This window comes from Podarcis liolepis (genome assembly GCF_965112155.1).
Source record: "Podarcis liolepis genome assembly, chromosome: 5".
In the NCBI taxonomy this organism is placed as follows: domain Eukaryota; kingdom Metazoa; phylum Chordata; class Lepidosauria; order Squamata; family Lacertidae; genus Podarcis; species Podarcis liolepis.
In genome coordinates, this window is record NC_139556.1 from 47,069,288 (window position 1) to 47,081,933 (window position 12,646).

The window sequence follows — 12,646 nt, forward strand, 5'->3', positions numbered from 1 at the left end:
CCTGTGGCCACTGTATCATTTAAACATACATGCACTCACGCCAGAGCAGGTGTCTTGAATCCCCGGAGCACTAATACTGCACACGTCGGCGAGGATACACCACAGCTGCTTTTCTCTTTAAACCATACTATAATCAGAGTAAACGACCCCTAGCAAACCCTGCTGAGGGCTTGCAGTTTGCACAGCCCGAGCTCACGCGTGTTCCCTGCAACTCCGTCTGCCTCCAACGGGACGTGCTCCCAAGTAAGCGCGTTTGGCACTGCGGTGCTCGTTTGCCTGGTGATTTGCAATGGTCGGTGCTGGGCGATATTGTGCCCCGCTGGGTTGTTTACGGAGCTCGGGCCTCCTCATGGAGTTGCTGGCTAAGTGACGGGTCTCCTGAACTTCTCAGGTATCCCGGTTCCCCAGGGGGCATCATGATCGCTGCCACGCGGGGGTAACGTTACAAGGGCAAGCTCCCGCTCCCGGGAGCCGAGGGCAGCAATTCCACGTGGCTGGAGAGAAAATGCGTGGAGCGCCTGCACGCCGGGAAGGGGCAAGATCCGGCTCCGTAGCAACCGGTAAAGGTGCAAAGCGTGCGGCACGTTTCAACTACCGGCTCCGGGCTCCCTCGGCCCTAAGCGGGAGGGGGGCGCCGAAAGAACCCGCCGCCTTTTTCCTGCTCCCGCGGCGAGGCTTTGCACTTTCTTTCCGGTTCTCTCCCCAGCTCCGGTTCCTGCCCGTTTCCTAAATTTTCCTCTCGCCCAAGTCCTGCCAACTGCGAAAGTCGAAAACGCGAGGAACCGTAGGACTGGGGGGTGGGTGGGATGGAGAGAGAGCGCCACGCAAGAGACGCTCCTCCTCCCTCTTCTTGCCCCCCCTTCCTTCTCCCCCCCTCTTTTTTTCTTTCTTTCTTGCTGCGTCTGTTTGTACTTTAGCTGATCCACTAATCCCCTGAGAAAGCCTATTTGCAGTGAAGAGTATCTGTAGGGGGCGAGGCTGGTCCATGTGGGTTTGTGTCATTGGTTTGCAAAGAGAGACCCCGCCTATTGCCCAAAAAGAAAAAAAAAAGGGAGAGAGAGAGAGACCCTACCTCTCCTAGCACAACGGAGGAGGAAGAAACGGAGCCGGGAGGGGGAGGATTCACCCTCCCCTTTTCTTTTTCTTTTTTGCTGGAGGAGCCCCAGCCAAAGACTTCTTTTAAAAAAAACACAAAGCCGGGAAAAGAATCCAAGTTGCCATTCGATTCTCCCCCTCCCCCCTCACTTGGAGTAGCGGCCGGAGCTGGGCGAAGGAGGAGAGGATTAAGTTTTTTTGTGGGGGGCGGCGTGTGCGTGCGTGTCTCGTTTTAAGGTGGATCTCTGGCACCAGGAGCCCCGGCGCGGGGAATAATAATAATCAAAAGAGCGAGCGAGCGCGAGCGAGCGGGGAGCCAGCGGAGGCGATCGATCAAGGGGGGGAAGATGCAGCGCTGAGAGCCCAGGCGGCGGCTTTCGCCCAAGTAGGGGGGCGGGCTGCTCCCGGTGGACCTTCGGAGCCCAACGACGAGGTAAGCGGGGCGGGCAGGCAGGCGGCGAAGGGGAGCCGAAGCGAGGGTTCTCTCGGCGGGGCTCAGAGTCTCGCTCTCCCCGCTCAGAACCTACCTGCAATCCTCGTAATGTTTGCGCCCGTGCTAGTGTCCAAGTGCTTTCGCTTCACTGCGCCATCCAGGGAAAGGGGGGGGGGCAGGAGAAGGACAAGGGGAAGCTTGAAATGTGAGGACATCTTTGGTCAGACCTCACCCCCTCCGGCCGGCTTTAATCCGTCTGCGGAGCCCCTTTCCATCCAACTCTCGCCGCCGCGATGGTGCCTCTTTAGGGCGAATGCCGCTTTCCCCGTCCCCCATCCACCCAGCGCGATGGAAAGGTGTGTGTGTGTGTAGATTTGTCGAAAAGGCTTTCCGATCCAGGTTTGTGCTTAAGCGCGCGCGCGCGCTGGGTTGTGTGGATGTTTCGCCTTCCTCTCCCCCACCTTCCCATTCGCACAGTCTCATTAAAAAAAAATATATTTTCTCTTTTGGGGAGGGGGGATGGCAAGATTACACTGGCTTTCCAGAGCCCAAGTGGGGCAGATCGGAACAAGTGGATCGCTTGCCTCTCCCTGTCCCCGCTTTCCAAAAAAAACCCCCAAACAAACCTCCAAAACCGAGAATCTGAGAAAAAGAGCCGATATTTTGTTGCTGCTGTTGCATGGTGGAAGGGCGAAAAGCTGACGGCGGAGGAGGAAAGCGTTGGAAGGAGGGGGGTGGAGAGGGGGGGGAATGACAATAAGTTGCTGTCCGCCTTCTTCATCCTTTAAAAATCCCCCCCCTCCGTCCCCGCTTAGGCGGAGAGTAAGTGAGAGACGTTAAATGAGGTGAAGTGGAAATCTTTTGTTTTGCTGGGCTCTGCATTGTTTACTTAGTGCTGAGTGTGATGGACAACATCTGCCAGCAGATTAGCAGGGTAACCCACGGTTTGCAGCGCTGCCAAAGTCTCGGCCAAGACAAGGGAGCGGGGAGGGGGCATCAAGGGGGGAAAGGGAGAGAGGCAGGCAGACATTGCACGCCGCCCAGCCCCGGGACTTCCTCCTCCCCAGGCTGCCCAGAGACGACCCGGGGGCCCGGCGCACTTCCCCCTCCCGCTCCGCGCCGCTGTACTTGAATGCAAGCCGGAGAAAGTTTTCCTACTGCTGGAAGTGGCGATAAGGGGAGACGATTGCAAGAGGGTGGGCGGCTGGGTGGGATCCGTCTCGACCCTCTTCCCCTCCCTTCCATACACGCACACCCCCTCCCCTTTCTCTCTTCCCCTTTCTCTTTTTAAACTACTTTGGAGATCTGCAGCGAGGCGGGTGGGGGTGGGGCCCGGGACGGGCGTGGAAGGCGCTTTATTGATTTTGTGGGCAAAACGAAAGCGGGATCCGCCAGAGCCTTGCAGAGCAAACAGTTGCAGAGCGATGTGGGTTTGGGGGAAAGGGTGGAAATGAGCAACGCCGGGAAAATCCGGATGGGTCTCGGAGGCGCTTCAGGAAGCGGGGGCGGGGGCTTGCGAGCAAGGCATCCCCATCTGGGGAGAGGGCTGCTTTGCGTGGAGCTTTTAAAAGCCCTTTCTTTCCTGGGGAAGCGTTCTGCTTAGTTTCATTGTGACGTTTGCATAGTGGCCGTGTGTGGTGTGCCTTACAACCCCTCACGAGAAAGCGGATTTTTTCTCTCTCCTCGCAGCCCAAGCTACATAACCAGAGCTCGATTCGTTTTTCGGCCATTCGGTTGTAAAAATTAATAATGATGAAGTAATGTCCCCTACCGAGCTGCCAGAGAGGATGTTTACATACCGTATTGCTAATAACGGATAACGGCTGCTGGGGTTTTTTTTGGGGGGGGGAGGGGAAGACCTGATTTTGATTGTTCCCGTACTTTGTATGGATCTCCTCCTCCCTTTCCCTGCCTGCCCCACCTCTTGAAACACAGAGAGCAGTAATAAACATCATTTGGCTCCTTTTAAAATGGAAAATTTCAAAGTGAGGTGCTGTGTCTCCAAGAATGAAATGGCCGAGGGTTGTGGAAAGGTGTTGCCATCTGCGGAGATAAGCAGAGAAATATCAATGTGTAAACCAGCTCCTTAGCAACTCCTGTGGACACACAATTTCTCTACCTATCACTCTGCTGCTGGTCAGGCAAGGCATTTTCAGGGATAAGTAAGATGTTTACATCTGACCCTTTAACTTGTAATTGTCTGAAGTTTTCCTGTTCTCTTGACCAACTCTTTGGTATAACATTGTCTCCTTTCCAAATACTATTACACACACCACATGATTACACCAAGATGCTTTATGTTGTATGTGTCTAAATATTGATTCAATATACATCTGTGCCAGGAAATCAAATCTCTCTTATAGTTCTTGTGGAATTTGAGCCCCCTCCCACCAAAACAAACAAACAAACAAAAACCCTATTGGGTTTATAAGTTCAACATCTTGGGGGGGGGGTCATGCTTTTTAAAAAAAGTCTCATCTCTTTTTTAAAAAAATAAAATAAACCTGTGTAATTGTGTAGATTAAAGCTTATTACTTAGTGGGATTCATCCATGAAGAGTGTTCTTTGGCCCAAACCTAGTTTGGCAGGAGGTTTCAAAAATCTATTTCAGGAAAAGTTTGCCCCTTTAAAAAAGCAAAACAAAATGTGGATTTCATGTATTGTTAAGTATTTCAGTTGATACCATATTGTGCATAAGAAATGCGAAACACAACAGAAGAGTAACTTTTAAGCTGATAGTTTTTCTTTAAGTTAATTACAGCCAATTAAATGTGCATAAAGATTAATGAAAGTATAGCCAGGTGCTCTTGATCAAGTGTAATAGGGACAAAAAATAAAGCAACTATATTTCTATAATACATATAAGGATGCCTTCTATACTGTGAGCATATTTTCTTATTTTTAAGAATTAAGCCAGAAAGAGAGGCAAGGTTAGTTGTTTGGTCTTTATGTCTTGTCTTTGATGCTGTTGGTAGTATTGATGAATATTTGGGGAAACAGTCCATGCTGTTAGAACCAGTTGATTTTGCAATTTCAGCTAACTGGACCTAAGCTTCCAAGGATTTCAGTAGGATTCCATTCAGATGTTACTTTTTTATTTATCAAGCTCGTATACCACCCTTCATCCAAGGATCACAGGGCAGTTTACAGTATAAAGGACAAACATACACAACACAATAACAAACTTTATTCTGTCTTCCCAACTTTTCCAACCTGTTATTTTTATGTGATCTTTAACATGATGTAAAATCCACTTCTGGAAATCTGGTAGAATCTAGTGAAAGTTTATTGCTCATTTTTGTGTTGTAAACATTTTTTTTCTGGAAACTACTGTTTAAACAGAGAACCACAGGAGTTTTGAGTTGTAAGTTTCCCATGGTTTTCATGAATCACATCCCCACTGCTCATGTAATGAGCTTTTGGGTGGTGCTTTTGGTATACCATGTGGTGAATCATAGGGGAGCAAGTACGTGTGTGCACACGTGCGCGCGCACACACACACACACACACACACACACAGAAAGGGTAGAGGAGTGGCAGCCTATCTGATGACATTCATGCCTGGTGTGATTGAAATTTAGTGCAACATGGTATTATATCAATTGAAAAGCCACAGTTCCATAGTGCAACAGGTTCTGCAGTGTAAAAGGAACATTAGAAATCATGACAGAAGTGGTAGCATTATAACTAGTAAAACTGATATTTAAAAAATCCTATGTCTGAATGCAGCCTAGATCTTGATCTCATCCATGATGTGCTTGTATTAGTGAAAGTTGGTTAGAAAAAAAGTTTTTTAAAAATGCATTGCAGGATGATGGTGTAAGCTACTTCAAAAACGTAAATGAAAAACAGTGGCATAGCGTGGGTTGTCAGCACCCGGGGCAAGGCAAGTAATTTGCGCCCCCTAACCCGTGGATTTGCGCCCCCTAACCCTAACCCCAAGATGTTGCGCCCGGTGCGGCCGCCCCCCCTGCACCCCCCACGCTACGCCACTGACGAAAAACGGTTGCATTTTAAGAGTTTGTTCAGAATACAGTAGTGACGCACTTCAGAGCTGATAGTATTCCAGACGTTTCATTTATATAACTGATTCATAAAATTCTGTTTTTGATAGTTTGTAGATGTGGTTTTCAGCTCTTTTATAAGAGCACATAAATTTTCCAACTGTGGAGTTGGTGGGTGAATTTTTCAGTATTTTCTTCAGTAACTTCTTATTCAGTCTCAAATTGACAAAAAAAGGGAGTTGTCATTGTAGGCAAAATAGTGTACTAAACATCTTACCAAGGGAAAAAATGCATTGCTGCAACTCTTAGTTACATATTAAGAGTTTGGGCTGTGTGGAAATATTAATAAATCTGTGAATGTTCATAGGTGAAAATTAGGCAACTGCTTCTGTCTCCATCTTTTGGAAATACTTCCATAAAGAAAAACTCATATGGATCATGCAGCTAGCATGACCCCATGAAACATTTCTTACATCATGATGCACTTACATCATGATGCAAGGACTGAATAATGAACGCAGGTGTGAAAAATAAATAATCTCAGACTGTTTGATCATGGATTCTTATTTATTTCTGAAACAAAAGAGATCAGTTTCAAAGTAAGCTGTGGTTCCTGACCATTGGCCATGCTGGCTGTGGCTGATGGAAGTTGGAGTCAAACAATACCTGCAGGGCCGCAGGCTCCCTGATGGGAAAAGTTAAAACGTTTAAGCCTCCAATCCCATACCTAACCCTTAATCCACCCTGGTTCTCTCCAGAAGTGTTAGATTATAGTTCCCATCAACTCCAGCTAGCATGGCCAGTGTGTCGTCCAGGCATAGGCAAGTTCGGCCCGCAGATGTTTTAGGACTACAATTCCCAAGATCCCCAGCTAACAGGACCAGTGGTCAGGGATGATGGGAATTGTAGTCCCAAAACATCTGGAGGGCATCATGTTGAGGGTAGTTGCTGTATCTGTTCACCTGGTAGTAAGTTTCACTGAACTCCTTAGGCCTTGCTCCTGAATACACTTGCATAAGTAGTGTTTGTGCTCTGTAAATAACAGGAAATGTCCTTGTTTTCTTGGGGATATGTCCTGCTGTCTCTATAATAGAACTACTGTCTAATTTAGAACTGCACCCTGACAAAATAAAATAAACCTGAATTGATTAACCTTTTCTTTATTGTCTCTCTCACATATCAACCTCTTTCATGCTCTCAGGTTGCCCTCCCTGGTTTCTTAGTTTTAGCTGCTCCAGGCCTTCGATACTAGGAGGCTGTTGCTGTCAATGTTGCTTCAGGCAAGCCTAGTGGACATAGTCTGAAGTTTTAACTGCCGTCCTATGTTAATATTTTATGGGCAGCAGGGCGGATGGGGGATTGTTACATTGTTTGTTGTAAGTCACCCTGTAATCTTTCAGTGTTGTAGGTGGCAGGTTGTAAAGCTACATACTTTAATAAATAAATAAATAAACCTATAAGGGAGCACCCTCTTTAATAAGTGGCAGTGTTAGAAGCTGACCCTGAGGTCAAAGGTTGGGAAGAAAAGGTTTTGGCAAGAACACTTAAGCTGCCACAGAGGCAGTCTCTGACTGACTGCTGCACAGTGGAATACAGAGAAGTGCTCTTCTCTACGCATCCCTCAGCTAGCCTGTACAGTGGTACCTCGGGTTACATACGCTTCAGGTTACATACGCTTCAGATTACAGACTCCACTAACCCAGAAATAGTACCTCGGGTTAAGAACTTTGCTTCAGGATGAGAACAGAAATCGTGCTCCAGAGGCCCCATTAGCTAAAGTGGTGCTTCAGGTTAAGAACAATTTCAGGTTAAGAAGGACCTCCGGAACGAATTAAGTACTTAGCCCGAGGTACCACTGTATACAATTGCAGTTCGCCCCACAGTAGATTTCAGACTTAAGCAAAAGGGCTCTGTCCTGTCTGTTACTTCCTAGCCCTGACAATTGTTCATACTGGCTGGCGCTGATACAAATTGGAGTCCAAAACATTTGGAGGGCACCATGAAATCTACCCCTGACATAACATAGGGGGATATACTTGGCTCTAAACGTTGGAGGACATGTTCAGCTGGTGCTGTAGTCTACAGGAAGCGAGGTAATAGACGAGTTAGAGAGGGCAGAATGTATGCCTAGATAGTATCTTGGAGGAGGACTTGCTTCTGCAAAATAAGCTGTGGTTCCTGTAGAGAGGCAAGAAAGGGTCTTCAGGAGTAAAGGAGGGCTTGCTGGAAAAGGGCATCCTTCACCCATTCACTGCCACTGTGTTTACATCCTGGTGAGCCAAGATTGGCTCTGTTTCTGCAATGTGTTTTCTACTTATTTGGGTACATGTGACTGTTGGCCTTTCCATGCTGTCTTGTGTTTCCCCTTCAGACTGTGTGTTACCCATCAGGGACAGTGGTGTAAATGTGGTAAATGCATCTACTGCCATAAGCTGAATCGGTTCTCAGTGTGTCAAGCTCTGTAGTGCAAATTGAATGCCATTCATTCCCTTATCCGTTTATTTTTAAAGTATGGCTTTGTAACTTACCAATATAGAACAAGTCTTTGATCGACAGTTTTCTTTATAGTGTGCTTCTATTTAGGTTCAATTTAACAGGATAACTCTTGCAGAGTGACTTTTTTGCAGAGCTCCAGTTCCAGAATGTCAGTTAATACCAAGGCATTCCTGTCATGAATCACTTTTGAAAGCCAAGTTGTACCCTTTGCCCTTGTGTGTTTCCTAAATGGAAGAAAAAAAATTAAGAGGAGTTTGCAGTAACAGCGGAACGCTGCCACTTGCTTTCATTTTTAACGTTGTCATTTTAGCAGAGAGGACTTGTCAACATAATTTATGTGAGCATGTCTTGGGTTCCAGTGCTAATAATCTTCCTATTGTTAAAAAGCATCAAGCCTAAATGTGCTGTGTCCTAGATGAAGGCTACAGATAGAGATCTACTCCAGCTGAGGTTGGTGAAGACAAATTTTCTGTCAGATTGGGTGCTTGCTGTATGGATAATACTTTAGCAATTCATGCTGTTATGAGAATATCCTCATTACATTCTTAAAAATGGCAAATTCTGAATTGGACGCGCTTGACAGATTGCATAAGACAAGGTAATACCCAGCAACAGATGCCCATCAAGTCATCTTGCTATCACTACTGACTAGAAATTATTCTCCAGATAAAAGCTACTAGCCCACAAACTTTTTTCTCATATGCCCATGTTCAGGGCATAGGAAGCTGCCTCATCTAGCTCAGTATTGCCTGCGGGGGCTTTCCAGGGTTTCAGCTAGGAAACATCCCCAGCCCTATCTCAAGATGCTGAGGATTTAACTTGGGTCCCTTTGCATGCAAAATAGAGACTCTACCATTGAACTGTTGCCCTTCCCACATCTTTTGTGGCCCAAAAGGGAAAAGCTAAAAACAACCACACTCTTTTGTAATGTTTCCCTCCTTCATCTCCTGGAGGCAATTCTTACTTGTCACAAATGACCAAGCAAGCAGGTTTACCTTTTCAGTGGAGTCCTTATTTAACCATTCTCTCCTTGTCTCATTGCCCTCCCCCAGGTGTTAATTTCAGGAAAGGAATAGTGCTTGGGAGGTCTCAAACCAGCCTGGAAGTCACACATCTGATAGAGTATGCCCTTTTACTTAATCCCAGACACCTAAGAGCAGTGCTTGGTTGCTAGTGGTGAGGAAAGCCAGCCCTTTATTTATTCCCATGTGAAGCACGCCACCTTTAGTCTTGACTAAACAATTTTGCTGAAGTCAAAGGGGTTCTGAGTCTGTAGTTAACTCATGGATGGAAGATTGCCTGGGAATTCTGTGTTTGCTTGCTTCCAAGCTCTGTGATAAATGAAAGGCAGGATTTTAAATGTAATAAATGACACTTGCAGAGTAAGGGATTTCTAAGGGCTACAAATGAAGAAATCCACAGAGAATTTGTGGGCATATGTTAACAATATAAGTTTCTAAATTTATTTTGGGTAAGACTTCACTGACTTTTAGGTTTTTTGCCAGAACTTCGATTATGTTGTTCTGATCTCTGTTGGTTCTTCAGGTTCCCATGACTTTCTCAGCAAAGATTAATGATCATGGATAATAGGAATCTAATACCCTGATTTATTTATCACTCATGAAAAATGTATGTGAAATTCATCCTGATAATCATGTGTTTTTGGTAGGACAGTCCTGTGGAGGCACAGTACTGCTGCGGAGGCACACATTTTATTGGAACCCACAAGAATTCCTTTCACCTGTTCTAATACTCTGAAGTTAAAAATAAATACAGATAATTTTTTAAAAAGTGATTATTACTTTTTGCAAGACATGTTTAAATATGTCCTAGCTATCTCTTAGTGTCTCCGAGGTCACTGAGCCTGAGCTTCCACAGCTGCTTGCCTGACATGAACTTCTGTTGGCAGCAACAACAGCAGATATCTTCTGTGTTTAAGATACTATTTTATTATTTTGCTAATTATGCTGCCTTCCTTTGACTTCCTTTAGTAATGCTTTGTTTTGAAATGTTCAAGGTAGATTTTTTTGGGTTAACTTTGGTGCATTAAATGTTCATTTTGTACATGACCTTCATTGTAATGTTTTGATTTGATAGCTTTGAGATAAATTTTAGGTTCCTGTTAATTATGTTGTTTTGAATGCAGACTTTATATTTGACTTTCTTCTGTAATGTTTTCTTCTGGATTGTTTGGTGTTTTAATGTAGGCTGTAAACCACTTCGATATTTTTTTCTTAAAAATGTAAAGTGGTATAGAAATGAAAATAATAATAGTAGTAGTAGTAGTAGTAATAATAATATTCATAATAAGTATTAGTGAAGCTTTTATTTGGGAAATGTGGAACACCTTGGTTGCTCCAGCACATGTTATACACCTGTAGTGTCAAACAATCAGTTGCTATTTACTTGCAGCAGTGCCTGTCAATTGTGAAGTGAATAGGGCCCTGAAGCACAGCATGGTAAGGGAATCTGTGGAGTGAAGACCTAATCTTTATGGAATTGAGCTCCAAGAAGACTTGGAGTAATGTGAACTGATTCAAAGTTACTAAATAACTCCAATATTGAAAAGATGTAGATACTTTTCGACTATATTATTCTGCTGAACATCTGTAAAAGAACAAAAGTGCTGTCTGATTTCGTCCATTATAAATTCATCTCTTCCAACTTCCCTGTGAAGCACCCTACTCCATTATCCTAATGCACATCAGCTTTTACGTTTCCTCAGTGCCTTTTCCTTACCTTTGATGCTTAACTAAGGCCTGCCTTTCTTCTCTCCCTCCCTCCTTATACCAAAGACTTTATCTCTTCTTTCAACAAAACACTGCGTAGAATCCAACATTGTGTAAGGGAACAGGCTTGTACAATGGGATTCCATCTTCCTTGCGTCCCCCCTGGACCTCCACAAGCACCGCAAAAATCTGCTCCCAAGGGTCCACCGACCCTCCGGAGCAGATTCTGAGGCTGCATTGGAGGATGAGGGAGAGAGCAGGTGAAATCTGTTCCTCTCATAGACAGCTTTAGTAGGTTCTATCCAGCACTATCTGGTCCAATCTCTCTTCCTTCCTTACTCACTCACTCACACTTTCCAGGCTTTCCCTTTTCTTGCCTCTTCCTAAACTCTTTTCTCTTTTCCCCTGTGTCACTTAACAAGCTGAGTACTCTGATCTCATCACCTATGCTCTGGTGCTGTCCTCTCCCAGCTTCTGGTTGTCATGTTCTGCCATTTTGCTCCTCTTAACCACATAAATGACCTTTCCCTTTCTTGCCACCATTTGCCATTATTTCCCTTTTCTTACCAAAATCCCTTAATTTATCCTGTCCTCCTGACAGTTGTCCAGTTTCCCCCTTCAACAGCAAGCTCTTAATGTCTTCCCGCTGCCTTAATTTTCTCCAGCTCCCTTAACAATCTGCCCTCTGTCCTCTTCTGGCTCTCACAGAAATCTATCTTACAGCCAAATCCAGCAGTCTCCACTTTGTCCTTATCTTCCCTAACCTCTCCGCTACCTTTGAGACAGTTGATCACTCCCTCCTACTTGACTCCCTTCATACTGTGTTTCCATGTCTTTGCCCTCGCTGGTTCTCTTCTTACGTGACTCAGGGTTTCTCATCAAATCTCATGACTCTCAATACTATCTATTTACTGATGAAACCTAGATCTACCTTTCTGTCCGCCTCTCCACCTGATCTCCAACTGCCTAGCTGATATCTCTGGTGGGATGTTTTATCATTGTCTGAGACCAACCTAATGCACTTTCCTCCCAAGTTTCTCTCTCCTTGTATACTCCCCGTATCCAGGCATAAAGCCCTGGTCCATTCTTTGATTTTTCCTTCTACCCCTGCCCCCCCAAACCCTTTCAGTTTATTGCCAAGACATGTTGCTCTTCTCTGTACAACTATCTATACGCTACCTGTTTGCCCTTCTAGGGGAAACCTTGGTTTGCAATCTAGTCATCTGCCACCCAAACTACTGTAATTTTCCTGACTGTTTCTTTGTTGTCATGTTGCCGCTCTGATGCCTCCATGCCATGAGAAGCATATGCTACTCAGAGCATATGATGCTCCACCTTTGATTTCTATCCTGTCTTGAATTCAGCACAAAACCCACATCCTTCCCTTCAATTCCCCTTGTGGCTGTCTCTTCATAGTTTTCTGCCTGTGACCTTTGCTCCTCACACCGTAGCATCCTGAAGTGTCTGGAGCTCTCTTGTGTCTTTAAATTGCTTTCCCTACCCCTTATGCTTAGATTTCCCTCCAAAACCCTTTGTGAAACCATTCCTTCAGATTGCCCCATGTTTTCCATGAAGCCTATGGTAAATCCACCTTGAGTACGAAACCCAAAAAATTGTGTCTCAAGGCCTTCTATCGCTCTATTTATCCTTGCCTCCCTCCTCTTCCCCTCCCATTGCCTCACCGGTGACAAATCGTTTATTGTAAGCTCCTTCAGGGCAGGGACCTGACTTTCTGTTCTGTATATAGGCCACTGTTTCCAACGGAAAGGGCATTTCTATAGCACAGCTTACACACAGCATATCAAAACGTTGTTTACTTGGCTTTGTGTTATTCTTTAGGTGTGTTTACTTAAGAGGCTTGTTTGTGTATGGAGTTTGCTAAGGGCAGC

General features: G+C 45.3%; 1 protein-coding gene across 3 annotated transcripts in view; it reads left to right on the forward strand.

Annotated features, from left to right (window-relative positions):
- Positions 1-275: 275 nt before the first annotated feature.
- The window catches only part of CTBP2 (C-terminal binding protein 2), a 205,315-nt gene continuing 192,944 nt past the window's right edge, over positions 276-12,646 (forward strand). The window contains exon 1 of one of the 3 annotated variants that reach the window (XM_083506116.1): positions 276-391. The gene's annotated coding sequence lies outside the window, so the exon portion shown is untranslated. Of the gene's footprint in view, positions 1,529-12,646 lie in introns of all 3 variants that reach the window. The other 2 variants (XM_083506114.1, XM_083506120.1) reach the window with 2 other exon arrangements.